Consider the following 19,105-nt stretch of genomic DNA (forward strand, 5'->3'; position numbering starts at 1 on the left):
AAGATATCTGAATTCCAAACATCTATTCCCCAAACACAAGGGCACCTACCCACATTTGTAAAACATTGCTAAAGCTTAAATCAAACATCAAACCTCACACATTAATAGTGGGAGACTTCAACACTAAACTCTCACAAATTTGACAGGACACCCAGACAAAAACTAAACAATAATGAATATAATTATTTCAATAATGAAATAATGAAACTAACATTATGAATCAAACGAACCTAACAGACATCTATAGACTACTTCTCCCAAACAACGAATACACCTTTTTCTCAGCATGTCATGGATCCTTCTCCAAAACTGATCATATTCATTCATATTCTCTCTCTCTCTCTCTCTCTCTCTGGATCCTTCTCCAAAACTGATCATATTCATTCTCTCTCTCTCTCTCTCTCTCTCTCTCTCTCTCTCACACACACACACACACACACACACACACACACACAGTCACAAAGCAAGCCTCACAGATGTAAGAAAACTGAACTACTGACTTGTATCTCATCAGCCCCCACGGATTAAAGCTAGACTCAGTAACAACAGACACTGGGAAGCCTACACACTCATGGAACTTGAACAACTCTCTACATGCAATGATCTCCATTCAGGTCTGGGGAGAAATAAATTAAGGACTTTCTAGACTTCAATGAAAATGAAGACACAACATACCTAAATTTATGGGACACAACGAAAGCAGTGCTAAGAGGAAAATTCATAGCACTAAGTGCCTCCATAAAGAAAATTCTCATATCAGCAATTTAAAAGTACACCTGAAAGCTCAAGAAAAATAAGAAGCAAGCACACCACAGATGAGTAGAAGGTGAGAAATAATCAAAATCAGGACTGAGATCAATCAGCTGGAAACAAGAAAGCAGCACAAAGAATTAACAAACCCAAGAGCTGGTTCTTAGAGAAAATCAACGAGAGACAAACTCTTAGCCAAACTAACCAAAAGACAGAGAGACAGTATCCAAATAAACAAAATCAGAAATGAAAAAGGAGACATAACAACTGACCCTGAGGAAATTCAAAGAATTATTAATTAGGTCTTACTTCAAAAACCTGTACTCCACAAAATTGGAAAATCTTAATGAAATGTATGGTTTTCTAGACAGAAACAACTTACCAAAGTTAAATCAAGATCAGGTAGACTATTTAAACAGCCCCATAACCCCTAAAGAAATAGAAGCAGTCATTAAAAGTCTCCCAACCAAAAAAAAACAAAACAAAAAACAACAACAACAAAAAACAACCCAGGGCCAGATGGTTTTAGTGCAGAATCCTACCAAACTTTCGAAGAAAAGCTAATTCCAACACTACTCAAACCATTCCACAAAACAGAAACAGAAGGAACACTGCCAAACTAAATCCATGAGGCCACAGTCACCCTGATACCTAAACCACACAAAGACCCTACCAAGAAAGAGAACTCCAGACAGATTATTCTTATAAACACTGATGCAAAAATAATAAAGTAATTGCAAACTGAATCCAGGAATACATCAAAGATATCATCCACCAAGATCAAGTAGGCTTCATCCTAGGGATGCAGGGATGGTTCAATATATGAGAATTTATCAACGTAATCCACCATATAAACAAACTGAAAGAAAGAAAACCAAATCCCATGACTCCCTCCCCAGATGCTGAGAGAAGCTCTGATGAAACCCAGCGCCCTCCACATTAAAGGTTATCAGAGAGATCATGGCTACAGGCCATTCTAAACACAGTCAACACAATGCACAGTGAGCTAACCACCAGCATCAAACTGAATGGAGAGAGAACAAAGCACTTCCACTAAAGTCAGGGACAAGACAAGGCTACCCACTATCTCCCTAGCTACTCAACACAGTACCCCAAGTCCTAGACAGAGCAATCAGACAACTCAAGGAGAGCAAGGGGATACAGATTGAAAAGAAGAAGTCAACGTAACCCTATTTGCAGATGGTATAATAGTATACATAAGTGTCCCCTACCAGAGAACTCCCACAGCTGATAAACACCTTCAGCAAAGCAGCTAGATACAAAATTAACACAAAGAAATCAGTTGCCCTCCTTTATACAAATGGTAAATAGGCCAAGAAAGAAATTAGTGAAACTCCCTTTACAATAGATACAAATAATATAAAATATCTTGGTGTGACTTTAACCAAGCAAGTGAAAGATCTGTATGACAAGAACTTCAAGTCCCTGAAGAAAAAAATTGAAGAAGATATCAGAAAATGGAAAGATCTCCCATGTTCACAAATAAGTAGAATTAACATAGTGAAATGGCCATTTTACCAAAAGCAAGCTACAGATTCAGGGCAATCCCCATCAAAATTACAACACAATTCTTCACAGACATGGAAAGTGCAATTCTCAACTTCATATGGAAAAACAAAAAAACTCAAGATAGCCAAAACAATCCTGAACAATAAAAGAACTTCTAGGGGAATCACTATCCCTGACCTCAAGGTGTACTACAAATAGTGATAAAAACTGCATGGTATTGAGACAGAGACAGACATGTTGATCAATGGAATCCAACTAAAGACTCAAAAATAAACCCACACGGGGTTGGGGATTTAGCTCAGTGCTAGAGCGCTTGCCTAGCAAGCGTGAGGCCCTGGGTTCGGTCCCCAGCTCCTAAAAAAAGAAAAAGAAAAAAGAAAAAAAAAAAAAACCCACACACATACGGACAAAGAAGTCAAAACCATCCAATGGAAAATGAAAGCATCTTCAACCAACGGTGGTGGACTAACTGGAGGTCAGCATGTAGAATGGAAATAGATCCATACTTATCACCCTGCACAAAACTCAAGTCCAAGTGGATCAAAGACCTCAACATGAAACGAGGTACACTAAATCTCATAGAAGAGAAAAACAGAAAATGCCCTTGAACATATTGGAACAGGAATCAATTTCCTGAACAGAACACCAACAGCTCAGACTCTAAGATCGACAATTAATAAATGGGTCCTCATGAAACTGCAAAGCTTCTGTAAGGCAAAGGACATTGTCAAGAGGACAAACAAGCAGCTCACAGATTGGGAAAGGATCTTCACTAACCCTACACATCTGAGAGAGGGCTAATATCCAAAATTTACAAAAACTCAAGAAGTCAGACACAACGACCCAAATAACCCAATTAAAAAACAGGGTACAGAGCTACAGAGAATTCTCAACAGGCCCAGAAGCACTTAAAGAAATGTTTAAAGTCTTCAGTCACCAGGGAGATGCAAATCCAAACCACTCTGAGGTCTCATCTTACGCCCATCAGAAAGGCGAAGATCAAAAACACAAGAGCGAGCACATACTCACCAGGATGTGGGGCAAGGGCAACACTTCTTTACTGCTGGTGGGAGTGCAAACTTGTACGACCACTCTGGAAATCAATTTGGCAATTTCTCAGAAAACTGGGAATAATTCTACAAGACACAACTATACCACTCCTGAGCATATACCCAAAAAAAAATGTTCCAACATCTCACAGAAACTCAAAGCATTATAGCAGAATTAAAATTATCTAAGTCCAACTCCAAGTATACATCCAAACTCAAGGTAGGGAAGCATTATCTATACACCTATATTCACAGCACAGCATTCATAGCAGCTAAAAGGTACAGGCTACTGGTACCAAATGTACACTGACGTAAGACCACAGAAACTAAATGTGCCACATACATACATGAAATGTTAGACTTAAAAACTTAACACATGCTACAACAAAGTCATGAAAATATTGTGGTAAGCAATAGCGGTCAAAACTAACAAAGATGGTAATCTTTTTTAAAGCAAAGCAAAAAAAGCTAGAGGGAAAAAAGATAAATACTGTAGCATGTCACTCAGACCGGATACTTCAAGTAGTTATGAGACTGAAACTAGAGACTGTGGGTAGTAACAAGAAGCATCCATCTTAAGTCAAGGTGAAAGGATCTACGGATCACCAGTGGTAATGTCTGCTGCACACTGTATTAATGTTCCTGAACTTCCCATTTTAAAAACTGGATGGGACCAGAGATGGCTGAGCAGCCAAGAGCACTGGCTGCTCTTTCAAGGACTGTGGTGGGCCCCACTGCCAGCACCCGCATGGTGATTCACAACTATCTTTAACTCCAGTCCCAGGAGTACCCGATGCTCACAACTGGCCTCTGTGGTTACCAGGCATGAATGTGGTAAAGAGACATACAATCAAGCAAAACACCGTACACATAAAAATTTAAAAACAAAACAAAGGATCATCAAAGTGTTAGGATTTTATGTTTTAAGCCTTGTACCATAATTGTTAATACCTTTTTAAAGGCGGAAAGTTAGAAGCATGCTCTAGGATCAGAACCTGGCAAACCGGTGGGGAGCCACAAAGCTGGGAGGTCAACTTTCCAAGTCTGTGCAGCAGGGCCTGTCACATTTCCCTTGGAATCAGGAAGCAATGGAGGCCAAACACAAGCAACTTAGAAAGGCCACATTCTGCCTTCAGGAAGTTAAGCACAAGGCCACAGCCTAAGAGTGCGGTGCCTGCCTGCACCTGTGCGCTCTTGTTTTTGTCCATAAAGGGTTGGGGCTTGTTGAACTTCTGTAATACATTTAAATACAAGAACTGCAGCTGCTTTTTGAGACTTTGTAGTGACTCATCCATACAGAGCAGACCATCAGTGATGTTCCTGGCTATGGTTCTCAAACTTCTATGTGCAGTGCCGACATTCTCCTCATGAAGCATAGCAGATCCAACCTACATATGAACATTAGAATTTTGAATTTGAAGGGATGCACACCAAGCTATTTAATGTGAAAACAAAAGCTATATACCCAAGTGAAAGGGCCTAGGAACCACGTCCATGAAAGCACAAATACTAGCTTTCATTTCTAGACTTGTTTATAGGGATTCTAAACCAAGATGGTGCACATTCTAAGAAAAGTGTTATGTCTAAGATGCCTTTTAGGAAAAAAAGACGTACACAGTACACCACCAGGATGTTTTAGTCTAGTCGAGTTGCTTAGTGACCACCTCCCCCACTCCTTAACTTAGGAGTCTTCTTCCTCCATCTTCAGTTTCTTGTGCTTTTCTCTCTACTATAATAAAACAACTTCTCTATGAGATGATAGACACTTTTTAGGTTTTAAGTCAGGGTTCTCCTAACTCCTGCCCCAGCTTCCCAAGAAGACAAGTGCCACACTTAGCTAAGGCATTATCTTGACCAACAGAAGGTAAGCAGAGCTCCAAAAACTGTATTAACAGAGCTAACTAGGGCACTCACCAAACCAAAACAAGAAGAAAATGGACTTTGCATTTCTCACACCCTTTTCTGGAAGTAACGCACTCTTCCTACTAATGACTCGTGTTCATGGTGTGACTGATCTTTACAACACAGCTACAGGATAGATAGACAGGCAACACTACTGCCTTCTCAACAGAGAGGCTAGAACACTGATGAAGCTGAAATGCTAGTTTGAGATGTAAAATCATAATTATGGTTTTAGAAACAGGGCCTCACTGGCCTGGGACTTGCCATGTAGACCAAACTGGCCTGAAACTCAGAGATTTACCTCCCTCTGCTTCCTGAATGTTGCATTAAAGTGTGTGCTATCATGCCCAGTTATATATACTTTTCTTTAAAATTAATATTCCCATATTTTCAAATGAGAAAATAACAATATTATCATGTGTTGCTATGGGAGACCACTTCTGTTGAATTAATCTAGTTTAGTACAATTCAGTAAAAACAGTGAGAACAGTGAGATAGTTTAGCCAAGTAAACACACCAGGTCCGATGACCTAAGGGTCATGACCCCTCTGGGGGTCAAACAACCATGTCACCTGGGTTACATACCAGATATCCTGTCTATCAAATGTTTACATGATTTATAACAGTAGCAAAATCAGAGTTATAAAGTAACAACAAAGATAATTGTATAGTTGGGTCACCACTACATGAAGAACTGTATTAAAGGTAACATTAGGACGGTTGGGAGCCACTGCTGAAAAGGGAGAGAGTGGACTCCCACAGGTTGTTTACACACACACACACACACACACACACACACACACACACACACACACACACACACGTCCCCCCACCTACCACCCACCATACACACAAATTGTTTTAAAAATAGAAAAAATGGATGCTTTCCCACCAGGGAATTTAGCATCTATCTGTGATAGACACATTAGCAGTCATACTTTTAACAGAACTAAGGATGAAAATAAACCCTAAATATAAGACTAATTCCAACTTGTCCATGTGCATGTAAAGTAGAAACATAGTCAACTTGGTACCAAGTCACGGACTTTAAAATCAGTAAAATCTCAGCTCTTTATGGATAAGGTTGAACCTGACCAACTCTACATTCCACTACTGAGTCCCTTTAGTCCTGCATAGAACTGTCAAAGCTCTACCCAGAGCTTTAAACATTAAAAAAAAAAAAAACAAAAAAAGCTTATTCATAGGCTAGAGAAATGGCCCAATGGTTCCACAATTTAGAGTACTGAGTGCTCTTTTAGAGAAGCCTTATGGAGGAACTACATGTTCCGTGGGGTCAGATGCCCACTTGTGACTTTCACAGGCACTAATGACAAATGTGGTACATATACATGCAGACAAAATACCCATACATGTAAAAGTAATTTTAAAACATCAGTAACAGATATACCACTCTAACATATATGTTGTAACATATATAATAACAAAAGCTTTTAAGACAATAAACAAGGGGCTGGGGATTTAGCTCAGTGAGTGGTAGAGCGCTTGCCTAGGAAGCGCAAGGCCCTGAGTTCGGTCCCCAGCTCCGAAGGGAAAAAAAAAAAAAAGACAATAAACAAGAATATTTTGAAACGTTTTCTATTCATTTCCCAAAAAAATGAGATGTGCCTGCCCATGACACATGGCTACACATTAAAAACTAACCGAAGAAAGGTCTGGCCTTTGGCATTGGTTCTTGGACAATATCCTACATAATCTTGAAATTTGCTATTAAACAAATAGCAGATATTGCAAATAGCTTAATAACATGACCTGGAATGGTGACTTTGGGCCATTTATTTACAAGCTCCTGAAGGACTGCAAACTGAACTCCCAAGTGTTCCAGTTCCAATAAACACTGTGGGTAATAAAGCTGCAATGAGTCCCTTTAGTCCTGCATAGAACTGTCAAAGCTCTACCCAGAGAGAATCAAGCTCCCCACCGACTTTTATATGTGCTCGTGCACACATCTCTTCCCTTGGCTAATTTTCATCTGTATTGTTTCACTATAATAAATCAAGCATACACCTAAGACCTTTTACAAGTTCTCTGAGCTCATCCAGACTTACTGAACCAGTGTGACCATTAGATCCCCAAACCTAAAATTGGCATTAGAAATGATCCCCTCGGGGCTGGAGAGATGGCTCAGCGGTTAAGAGCACCCGACTGCTCTTCCAGAGGTCATGAGTTCAACTCCCAGCAACCACATGGTGGCTCACAACCATCTGTAAAGAGATCCGATGCCCTCTTCTGGTGTATCTGAAGACAGCTACAGTGTACTTATATATAATAAATAAATCTTTAAAAAAAAAAAAAAAAAAAAGAAATGATCCCCTCATCCCTGACCAAAATAACAAGGCTACCTACTCAGGGAGAAAAGACATTATCTTCTAATTTTCAATTTTTCCTTCACATTTCTCACATTTTTAATAGGACAGAACTGACAACTATAAATTACATTTCCTAGGTGCCTCTAAAATCAAAAGTATGCATGTGACTAAATCTTGGCCAGTAAGATACGAACAGAGAACACAGGAAAAATGTCTGTCATATTCTTTCTTTTTGCCCTCCCTAGTATCAGAGATCAAATATCCTACATTCTTAAAGAAAACTGCTTAGTTCTTTATCAAGAATGCAGTTTCAACTGCAGTCCCTAGAGAATGGCTGAGCTACCAGAGGGCCCTGTGACCCCGCACAGCCCGAGAACTGCAGCAGTGCCCACTCTGGATCAGCTGCCTACCATCCGACTGTCACGGGCAAGAGAAAAGTCTCAATATTGTTTGCACTGGATACAGTCTTTTCTAGCATCTTAGCCTGTGCCCTAATAAACTTAAGAACACTTAATAATTTTAGAATTAATAATCTATTCCACATTTAAATTAACTATACATAGATTGTAAAAGACAGTAAGATGTATAATAAAACTCTCTGGATCCACTGTTATGGAAAATACCAACAAAAGTTTCTAATGTCCTTGTCCTTCTTAGCTTTGTTAACTTGGCATAGCTTAGAATCATCTAAGAGGAAAGCCTCCAATAAAGAACTGCCTAGACCAGACTGACCTGCGGACAAGTCTCTGTCTCCATTTTTAACTAATGTAAGAGGGCCCGGACTACTGTGGGAGGAACCATCACCAGGCAGGTGGTTCTGAACTGTATGAGAAGCTAGGTAAAATTAAAGCTGAGTAGGCAACAGAGCAAAACAAAGAGAGTGTAAAGAAGTAAAATACCATTAGCCATGCCTGTGGAAAAGCAGCAAATAATTATCTGTAGGAAACGTCAAGGCTGCAATAAATCACACTAAGCTGAAATCACAGGATTTCATGGGTTATACGCACAAGTCTAATGATAAGACAAGACGGGTAAGGAACACGAGCAGTCTCGAAGGTTTTTCTCTGGAGCTGCAGTTCTCATTACTGAGTGTCAGAATCACACACAGGCCTACAGAACCAAACATAGACCACTGCATCCCAACTTCAATGGTTCTGATTCAGAGACTACAGGTTTGGGCAGGGATAAAAATTTATATTTCTAGAAATTTCCCAGTTAATTCATAAACTGCTGGTCGTGGGCTGGTTTTACTGATATATAAAGTGTGCACAGAGGGTAAATGAAGACAGAGATTAGCGCAGGAGCTCAGAGGAAAAGAGTGTATGAGGAAAAGAGACAGTGTTGCTAATGGTGCTCTGCCTAGATGAATACCAAAGGATGTATATACTACAGGTGACGGTCTTTCCTGTCTGTCCTCCCTCTCCTCCCTTCCTAATTCAGAGCAGATTATAGTGTCCTTCAAATGCACTGTCGTGTGCAGTATTCAAGGTAAGTAAAGTTAAGTGTAAAAGATAATGTAATCAGAAAGGCTTACACAAAACTAAATACTGGATCTTACATTAGAAGCACTGACAGAATGCCAATCAGTGCAGAGAGTAATCAAACTCAGGTTAGAGAAGAAAACCACCAAAGCAACACTTCAAAGGAACAGGAATGAAATACTATGTGTGCTGTTAAAGGCAGAAAGAAAGCAGGCAGAAAGGTAGAAACAGCAATGACGTCACAAAGAGGAAAAAATCATGAAACTACAAAAAATACCAAGAAGCTTAAGGCAACATTATGGAATTAACTGGGAAGCCGGACCCATGGCCAGATGTAGATGAAGTGACACAGCTGAGGAATGTAACAGAAGGCCTAGAGTATCAACCTAAGAAGCTTTAATCTTACTTTATTAATTTAGGGAGGGAAGTACACATGTCCACGCATAAGGAGCACAAGAAAAGCATCAGAAAACCGCATCCTGTGCGCTCCACCGTACAGTACCATCTAAAACTCACAAGGTAAATGAGCATCAACAGTATGCAACTAGAAATAATGTCCTTGGAGCAACTAAAGTTTAAAAGTATGATCTAACTTGGTCTTGGGGAAATGGCTCTGTGGTAAATTGACTGTCCTTCAAGCATGACAGCCTGAGGTCTGAGTTGTGGTCTTCAACACCTACATAAAAGAAAAGAAAGCCTAGCATGGTGGCACACACTTTTAACCCCTGGAGTCTGAAGTGAATCTCTGGAGCTCACTAGGCAATGCCAGCCTGGACTAGCTGACTGGATGAGTTACACAATCAGTGAGACTGCCTATGTTAGAAAACAAGGGAGTGAGCAATGGAGGACACTGAACACTGACCTCTAGCCTTCACTAGTACAACCCACACACACTGTGTGTGTGTGTGTGTGTGTGTGTGTGTGTGTGTGAGAGAGAGAGAGAGAGGGAGAGAGAGAGAGAGAGACTTTTCTGTAAGTTCCTTATTTGCAAGTCTCTTTTCTAGCTAATCTTTAGATTCCATGTAACTATAAGTAAACATAAAAAGGAGAAAATTTCACTTGCCAAAACTTCTGGATTCTTCCCTTGCCTTCAGGTGAGACTTCTCATACATAGAGCTAAAGCTGCTGCCTTTAAAGATGAGATGCTACATTCTTCAAGATACTCTAAGTGTAATCCAATTTAATTTAAGCTCATTTAGTACACTATGTTTGGTTAGCATTTGCTGAGTTTTGAGACTGGCTCTCGAATAGCCCGGCCTGGTCTTAAACTCACTAGGTAGCTGAGGCTGATGGTTATGACCACAATCCTCCTGCCTCTACCTTCAATTCCTGAACTACAGGTCCCTAACATAATGGCCACTACTATACCTACTAGGTTCTGAGAAAGTGAATTTCAAGAGAGTTTAATATGATTTTTTAAAGACAATTAGAATGTTTTCCATTAGCCATGAAGGACATGAAGAAGAACTTAGCCCCCACTCTCACGAAGTTGAACAGTCAGTACTCCCTCTTAAGGACTAACATTCCAAACAGCTCCTCAGAACTTTCTACAAGTCTAACAAATACATTAGCATTACTTCCATCTCAAACACAAACATCTGGTTTTTTTTTTCTTCCAATCAGTAGCAGTAAATTATCTAGATCAAACAATGTGATTCAAAGAAATACCAAATACCAGCATTTTCAGACAACTGACTTTTTTAAAAACCAGAAAAGTGGAGCTGGAGAGATGACTCAGTGCTTAAGAGCACTGACTGCTCTTCCAGAGACTCAAGTTCAATTCCCAGCACCCGCATGGCAGGCCATAACTGTTGAGAACTTCAAGATGTGGCACTCTCACATATAGACATACAAGAAGGCAAAACACCAATGTATATAAAATAAAAAAAAGAAAGAAAAAAAGCCCAGAAAGTATCTATAGACCCAACTTACAACAGGAGCTATGTAAAGAACATCTGGCGAAAACAAACGTCTGCTGCACAGTAGAACACACAGAAGCAACCCCTCCCTCCAGAGCACATATGAGCAGGAGGCAGCTGTTTCTTCCGAGTTCAAACAGTCCCTCATGGAAAGGTCGGGAGGCCCTTGAAACTTAGAAACTCACTTTACTTGGAGTTTCACGAGGCCTTTCCCCAAGGTTGCACAAGCAGTTAAATATTCACTAGGCTACAGCTCGGCGGAAGAGCAGTCTACTCATGTGCTTCACAGATCAATGCCCAACACAATGGAGAGGAAGGAGATCCTGTGCCCAAAGAACCTACATCAAAACTTCAGCTACAGAAATCGGACTGTGCTTAAGGGGATAAATGAAATCAGGCAGCAGCAGCAGCAGCAGCAGAACCTGGTTGGTGATACACACTTGTGCTGGAGGAGACTGAATGCGTTTCTCCTCAGCCAGCCTAACCTTCATGCTCAAATTCCAAGCTGGTGAAAACCCATTTATAAAAACAGTGACCGGCACCCAAGCACCCACACATATGGCTCTGCACACATGCAGGCTCACATATACACAGCCACAGGAACAAACTTGGTTCTGGTCACCAAGCCTGAAGCAATGAGTTCAACAGCTGGGATCTAAACAAGAGGAGGAGAAGCCTGACTCCTACCAGATGTCCTCTGACCTCCACACATACACAAATAAGTAAATGTAAATTTTAAAAGGGGATTAAAGCATTTATTATCAAGCAGGAAGATCCAAGTTTGATCACCAGAACCCACGTGGTAGGAGGATCACCTTCCTGACCTCCATATACACACACTAAATGCAGAGACATGCATACAAAATAAATGAGCATAATTAAAAATACATAGGTTTTCCACATCATTTCTTAGCCAAGTAAGAAAGCACACAATGTAGCTATATTATGAGTGTTAATTTTTTTTTTCTTTTCTTTTTTTCGGAGCTGGGGACCGAACCCAGGGCCTTGCGCTTGCTAGGCAAGAGCTCTACCACTGAGCTAAATCCCCAACCCCGAGTGTTAATTTTTTAAGGATATACTTCTCAGAACAATGTAATTTTAAAAGCCACAAAAATCATCCATGCAACTGTTAAGACACTTAAATGTTGAGTTCTCTTTTGAGAAGCCCAGACTCCCTTGTCTTAGGTTTACAAAGCTCACTTACACACCAATAACTCCCCTTCTCTCTCATGCCTGTTAATGCTTGTGCTTCCCCTCCCTCCACGTCCACGTTAAAATCTGTGTTAAACTCTTCGTGAACAACCGTCCTGGGGGCTGGAGATATGGTTCCCAGGTTAAAAAGAAACTTGCTGGGGTTGGGGATTTAGCTCAGTGGGGTGGGGGGGGGGGAGAAAGACTTTAAAAAAAAAACTTGCTGCAGTCATGAGGCCTGGAGTTGGACTCCCAGGTCCTGCAAACACCTCTAGCTACAGCTTCAGGGATCAGGCACTTGAATTATAAGGAACATACACTTACAAACACATGACAACAATGAAAAACTTTGTCCTTTTAAAATGGAACTTGCAAAGGAGTTAGGACCTGGGTCATGAATCAGGGAGAAGATCCCAGTTCCTTTTATACAATGTGACCCAGCCAAGTACTATCATCTCCACAAATCTGTTTCTTTATAAGTGTGCCAACTTTATACAGTGCTTTTGAATATTAAATGAGAAATCACTTAGCAAAGGGCCCTGGAAGATAGTCCATACATAGTAATTTACCAATTATTCTTAAATTCTGGAACGAATGTTAAAAAGACAAGCAGTATTTCTAAGTTTCAGGCACAAGGCTTAGAATCCTATGACTTAAAGTTGAGACTGGGATATAAAAAGAATTACACAAAAAATAAAAATAAAAGGAATTACAAAAAGTCATTTTGCCAAGGACAGAAGCTAAGTAAAAATATCTAGTGTTAAGCAAATATAATTGCCATGGGCAGAATCTTAGGTTTGTAAAAATAACTTAAGCTGTATTAACTCAAAGTGTTTATTATTACAAAGTCATGGTCTTGTTTTCATAAAAGCTAAAGAAAAAATGCATTAAAAAAAAGACAAAAAGGAAGGTATGTAGATTATCACTAGGTTGCTTTAAGTGCCAACTTGAAAAAAAATACAACATGTAGGGAAAATTCCTTGTGCAAGATGGCAGAAAATATCACACCTCTCCTTCCTAAAAACTACAGAAAACAGACTTCCATAAGATCTTCAAGGATGTTCCTGTCTGAAAAGAAGAAGCCCCAGCAACTTCTCTCACCACGACCATATTTCCAGTAGGAGCACAAGCCACTCTGGTGGGTGGCTGTAGGAAAATTATTTAGCATCTTCTTTAGATTGAAAAATAAATCATATATATATAAAGACTAAAGTGAGGCCATTCTTAGCAGTTTATTTTTATTTTATTCTAGATGGAGAAGGTATTTTAAAAGTAAATTTTTGGTTAGCAACAAAATTTTATTCAAAAAAATCAAATATAAAAACTAATTAAGGGGGTTGGGAATTTAGCTCAGTGGTAGAGCACTTGCCTAGCAAGCACAAGACCCTGGGTTCAGTCCTCAGCTCTGGGAAAAAAAATTAAGGCTGGAGAGATGGCTCAGTGGTTAAGAACACTGACTGCTCTTCCAGAGGTCCTGAGTTCAAATCCAGCAACCACATGGTGGCTCACATCCATCTGTAATGGGGTCTGAGGTCCTCTTCTGGTGTGTCTGAAGACAGCGACACATTAAATAAGTAAATGAAGACATACATTAAATAAGTAAGTAAATATTAAAAAAAATTAATAAAATTCTATCTCAGGTCAACAGTAAACAGTGTTGTCAGAAGCCAGGCAATAGTGGCATACAACTTTAATCCAAAACTCTGGAGACAGAGGCAAGTGGTCTGGTCTACAGTTCTGGTCCAAGGCAGCAAGGGCTACAAAGAGAAACCCCGTCTCTAAAATACAAAACCGAAATGATGTCAGTAAAAGGAGTCAACCAGTCCAGCCCAAATGCCAAGCTCCAGCTGCAGTGAAGTTTGTGACAAAGCTACGGTAGAAAGCAACTGAGAGATAGCAAGCAAACAGACCTCTGGCCTCTCCACACAGCAGAGAAAGCTCAGACCTGTGTTCTTTAGCATGTACTAACTCGATCATTCACTGCAGCTCTGTAAAGTAGGAGATACTACAGTCATCATACACAGCTGAGTAAAACGAGCACCCAAAGTCATTTACTGGTCCAGGGTCATGTAAGCAGTAAATGGTAGCAGGCAGGATCTGGACTGAAGATGTTAAATGTTCAAATCAACTACAGCAATTACTAGGTACTAGGGATAAAATTACGGATCTATCCAATAAGACCTCCACCCTGTAGTTAGGAAGAGAGAGTCAACAAATCTAATGGGAATAATTAACAAGTGAAACTAGCAGGAGCTCCCTCAAGTAAAGAACAGCAATAGAAGCCAAGAACAACTGTCACCAGCCAGAAGAGGTGTCCAGTCTATCTGCCTGGGTAGCATCCTGAAGACCAATATGAGAGAGAGTCATGGGGTAAGGCTAAGGCTAAGTTGGCAGCTGCCCTGATGGCAGGGAGGAGGAGCTTAGATTCAATTCTAATATCTAGAGTTTTTGGAAGATTTTAACTATGAAAAGTTCAACCGAAGTTCTTTTTCAAAAGGTCACTCTGATTGTTATGTGAGTGACAGCAAGGAAAATAAGGACACCAGTAAGGGCACTAATCCAACAATTTAAGGAAGGTAACACTAGAACTTAAGACTTGTATCTGTGCATGGTTTACAAGGAGACACTAAAGTGCCTGAAACTTGTCTCTGAATTATCACTCTCCTCATGCTCTCAAGTTGTGTTCAAAGAAAATTAAAATTTAAAATATCTATTAATATCCACATTAATGTTGGCATTGTTGCTACTAGAAATGAAGTTGTTTACTGATATTCTGTTTAACTTACCCTGATTTATTTCGGTTTTTATTTCTGATGGAGTCTAACTTTTCGAGCCCTAACTGATCTGTACCTCACTATGTAGATCAGGTTGGCCTCAAGCTACCAGAGATCCCCCTGCCTCTGCCTACCTACTGCTGAGATGAGCCAAACCCAGTTTATACCCTGATTTGCAATCCCCAATACTCTAATTAAGCACAAAGAATCACACCAGCCTTCAGTATGTACTCACTTGTAGAAGCAGGTGCCTAAGGCCTCCTGTGATTAGTTTTCTTCTCATGGTACTCTCTCTAGCATACCAATCCTATTCAGTGCACAGCTACAAGAGTACGCCACAGAAGACACTTACTGGGTACCTGTGGATTCAGTCTCATTAAATGCCTTTTATTTAAGAAGTAATTAGTCAGCTACCCAAACTGGAAAATGATGTCTTCAAACTATGAATGAAAAGCTTGTCCAGGGGTTGGGGATTTAGCTCAGTGGTAGAGCGATTGCCTAGCCAACGCAAAGCCCTGGGTTCGGTCCCCAGCTCCGAAAAAAAAAGAAAAAAGAAAAAAGAAAAGCTTGTCCAAATTCATATACCAGCAGAGACAAAATTCAAGCCCATATCTAAATGCTTTGATCTTTCCACTTCAAAAGCCATTAAATACTGTGTGTTTGACTGTTAAACATAGGTATATGTAGTCACTGGAATTTATTTACAGTGACCGGTTGTTGAGAACAGGTTTTTTTTTTTTCTTCCTATTTTGAATCTTAGTTTTTCAGTGGTAAAGAAGTGTAGTTACATATTTAAGCACATTCATTTTGAAAACGTGTATTTTTCTACATGAGACGACATAGAGATAAGATTAATGTTAAAAGCGATTCCCACCCTTAAAAAAAAACAAACAAACAAATACGCATTATTTACCATAAAAAGGAGTAAAGTTTCATGACAAGATACACGATTTGGTACATACTGACCTCAAAGGACCTACAAGACACAAACAAGAAAACAGAGAAATTCAAGAAAGATGGCAAATAACTAGGCTAAGCAGTGAGCGAAAGCACTCTCCCAGACTGAATTCCTGGATGGTAAGCTTCCAAGTGTCCAGCACTGGAAGGGCGGGAAGCGTGTTCTTGCGACATTTGTCTGGGCAAAGCACTGCCTCTGTGGGAAAACTGACTCATGGAGATAGCGTTAAACTGAACTAATGTGCACTCCTATTATGACATTATAATTCTACCTAAAGGACTAGAGGAGCCAGAGACCAAGCAGATAATTTAAGAGTTGTCACATAGTCCCTAATAGTTAAATCCTTTCTACCAGGTCTCTATTTTTAATCTACACACCGTTTCTACTTTATACCCGCCAGGTCCAAGAAAAACACAGTAAAATCCTAGGCATGTACCACCTGTAGTGTTTTTTTAAAACAATTACGGAACGATACTGCAGGAAGGTACGGGCTTTGCAAACCGGGGACAGGAAGAGCCTCCAAACAGACAAGTGCCTGACTACCCCGACTGTTGTTTTAACAGCACACCCAAGTGTCAATGAACTGAGCACCTGTACGGACACTTGGGGACAGGTGTCCTGCACACGGAAGGGACAGATAAGTAACAAGGGAAAAGGAGCGAGGAACACACTGCTTCCGGGGTCCCTGAGAGCAAGGCAGGAGGGAGGAAGCCGGTGCACCGGAGGGGCGAGCGGAGAACCGCGGCACGCGGCACGGGCCCCGGGCGCCCCGGCCACATTCTGCAAACGCTGGTGGAGCGGACGCTCGAACGCGCAAGGAAATGAATGGCCAGCCAGGCGCCGGCGCAAGAGGAAAGGGGGACTTGCGACGCCGGCGGCGGGACTCGCGGAGGCAGGGCCGCGGGCGCGCGACGGAGCGCGGGAGGCAGCGCCTGGGTGGAGGGGGAACGGGAGGTCACGCGTTACATAACCCGGCGGCCCGAGGCGCAGGGGCGGCGCGGTGCGGCGGACAGGAGGCCTCGCGGCAGCACCGCGGACTCCCGGCCGAGGCCCCGGCGCCTCGGGCCGCGCGGGCGGCGGCGGCCCGGACCCTGGCGGCTCGGCTCCCCTCCCCCACCCGCCGGCCCGGGGGTCGCTCACCTTCCGCGCCGCCCCAGGCCACCATGCCCGGGCCCGACCGCTTCCTCAGGCCCGCGGGCGCCGCCGCCGCCGCTCAATGCCCTCGCAGCGGCAGAGGAGAACGCCGGGGAAGGCAACCGGTCAGGCGGCTGCCGAGCCGCACCGCGCCTCGGCCCACGCTCCCTCAGTCGCGGCGCCCGCCTCGCGCCTCCGCCCCTCCCCCGCCGCCGCTCCGGCGCGCGCCCCGGCTCCCCCTCCCGTCCCTGCCGCGGCCGGCTGGCCCGGCCCCGCTCGCACTCACCGGGCGCGGCGCACGCGCGCTGCTCGCGCCCGGCCCGAGGCGACCCCGGCCCCGCCCTCCTCTCGCGCCGGCGCCCGCGGGAGAGGGGGGGCGAGCAGCGCCTCGGCGGCACGTGACCGTGCGGCTGGCTGGGCGGGGGTGGCGCGGGGCCCGCCGCATCACCACGCTACCTCCTGCCCGGGCTGGCTGGCTAATCGTGCTGCAGCGACGCGCAGCCGCGCCCCGCCCCACCCCGCACGGACTCCCCAGCCGCCGCGGAGGGCGCGGGTGCCCGGACTAACCCGGTGGACGACCGCGCAGGGTCCTCCGAGCGCTGCTGCGCGCTCCGACTGATGTGCGGCGCCACCTAGCGGCGGCCAGGACGCACACAGGCTGGCATGTGCTCGTTGGGCGAGCGGAGAACCGCGCGGCCCACAACGTTCTGCGGAACGCAGGGTCGCTTGCCGGCAGCCAGCTGGGCAGAGCCCAGACACGACACCGCACAGTCTTATCACTGCCGACCCCGCATTCCACCTGCGGCTGCTGCCTTTCCCGCGTGCAACACACAGACCTGATGAAAATTGCTTTCCCTTGTGATGGTTTAAAAACAACCGCTACACACATTTATTTATTCACGGATGTTTAGATACAATTACACCTTCTAGCAAAAAAAAAAAAAAAAAAAAAAAAAAAACAGTGGTCTTATAAGGCTCATTTTCCCAGCCTCTGTTGTGTCTGTTCAATGGAAGACTGTGTGGTTATTGTGACAATCTTTATTGTTGGAATGCTCAGACATTGAGCCAACCAACTCCTCGCCCTAGGCTCAACACTTTGGGTCCTTCTCCGGCTTAGACATTTGAAAGGAGTTTGCAGGCACTTAGAAAACAATCAGTTCTCTTTTTAAAACTGACTTTGTAAACCTGAGGCTCCTTTCCCAGAAAGACAGGAGATACTCGGATAAAATCTCTCTCTCTCTGTATATACACATATACATTTGTATGTATATATACATTGAAACATATATGTCTGTCTCAATTTTAACCTCTCCCCCTCTTGTTTCGTTTGCTTGCTCTCCTTGATGAATTCAACTTCAGTATTCCCTCCATACCCCCAGAGAGTTGCCTGTTTCTCCGGACCCACAATAGAAAAGATAGATACAGTGTAATTTCAGGAGTTTCAGAATGAGCTCTAAGCTGCAACACCAGCAGGTTGTGTAATGAAATGCCACTGGGGGCAAGGAAGGGGCAATTAGGCTTGTGGGGACTTTGTAAAAATTGTCTCTACACAGCAGTTATTTCCAGTTAAGGAAAAGAGCAAAATTTTAATTTTGAGACTGAAAAATAACTGAGCTCTACAAGGAATAAGCAATTATATTTCAATTTCTGATTTTTTTTCCCTATTCTTTCGTAATCGAAGATTTTTTTTTGTATTTTTTCGCAAGCAAATAAAGTGTCCTAGTTTGCTTTCTTTTGCTGTGACAAACACTATTACCAAAAAACAACTTAAGGAGGATACCTTATAACTTACAGCCCACCGCGAAGGGAAGTCAGGACGGAACGTGGGTACAGGAACCGAAAGACTACTCAGGAGCCCTGCTCACTGGCTTGCCTCTCATGGCTTGCTTCTATCCCTGACACAACTAAGGCCACCCGCCTAGGGACGGGACCGCCCACAGTGGGCTGGACCATCCCACATCAATCATCAATCAAGACAACATCCCACAGACTTGTCCACAGGCAAATCTGATACAGGCATTTTCTCAGTTGATGTTTCCTCTTCCCAGATGACCCTAGCTTGTGTCCAGTTGAAAAAAAGTAACCAGCAC

General features: G+C 42.7%; 1 protein-coding gene across 30 annotated transcripts in view; it reads right to left on the reverse strand.

The window, feature by feature from the left end:
* Positions 1 to 17,354, reverse strand: part of Rev1 (REV1, DNA directed polymerase) — a 72,810-nt gene extending 55,456 nt beyond the window's left edge. For 8 of the 30 annotated variants that reach the window (XM_087566081.1, XM_087566082.1, XM_087566076.1 and 5 more), the window contains exon 1: positions 17,022 to 17,299. The gene's annotated coding sequence lies outside the window, so the exon portion shown is untranslated. 30 annotated transcript variants of the gene reach the window in all.
* Between the last annotated feature and the right edge of the window lie 1,751 nt (positions 17,355 to 19,105).

The sequence above is a fragment of the Rattus norvegicus genome, chromosome 9 (genome assembly GCF_021556685.1).
Source record: "Rattus norvegicus strain SHRSP/BbbUtx chromosome 9, alternate assembly SHRSP_T2T, whole genome shotgun sequence".
In the NCBI taxonomy this organism is placed as follows: domain Eukaryota; kingdom Metazoa; phylum Chordata; class Mammalia; order Rodentia; family Muridae; genus Rattus; species Rattus norvegicus.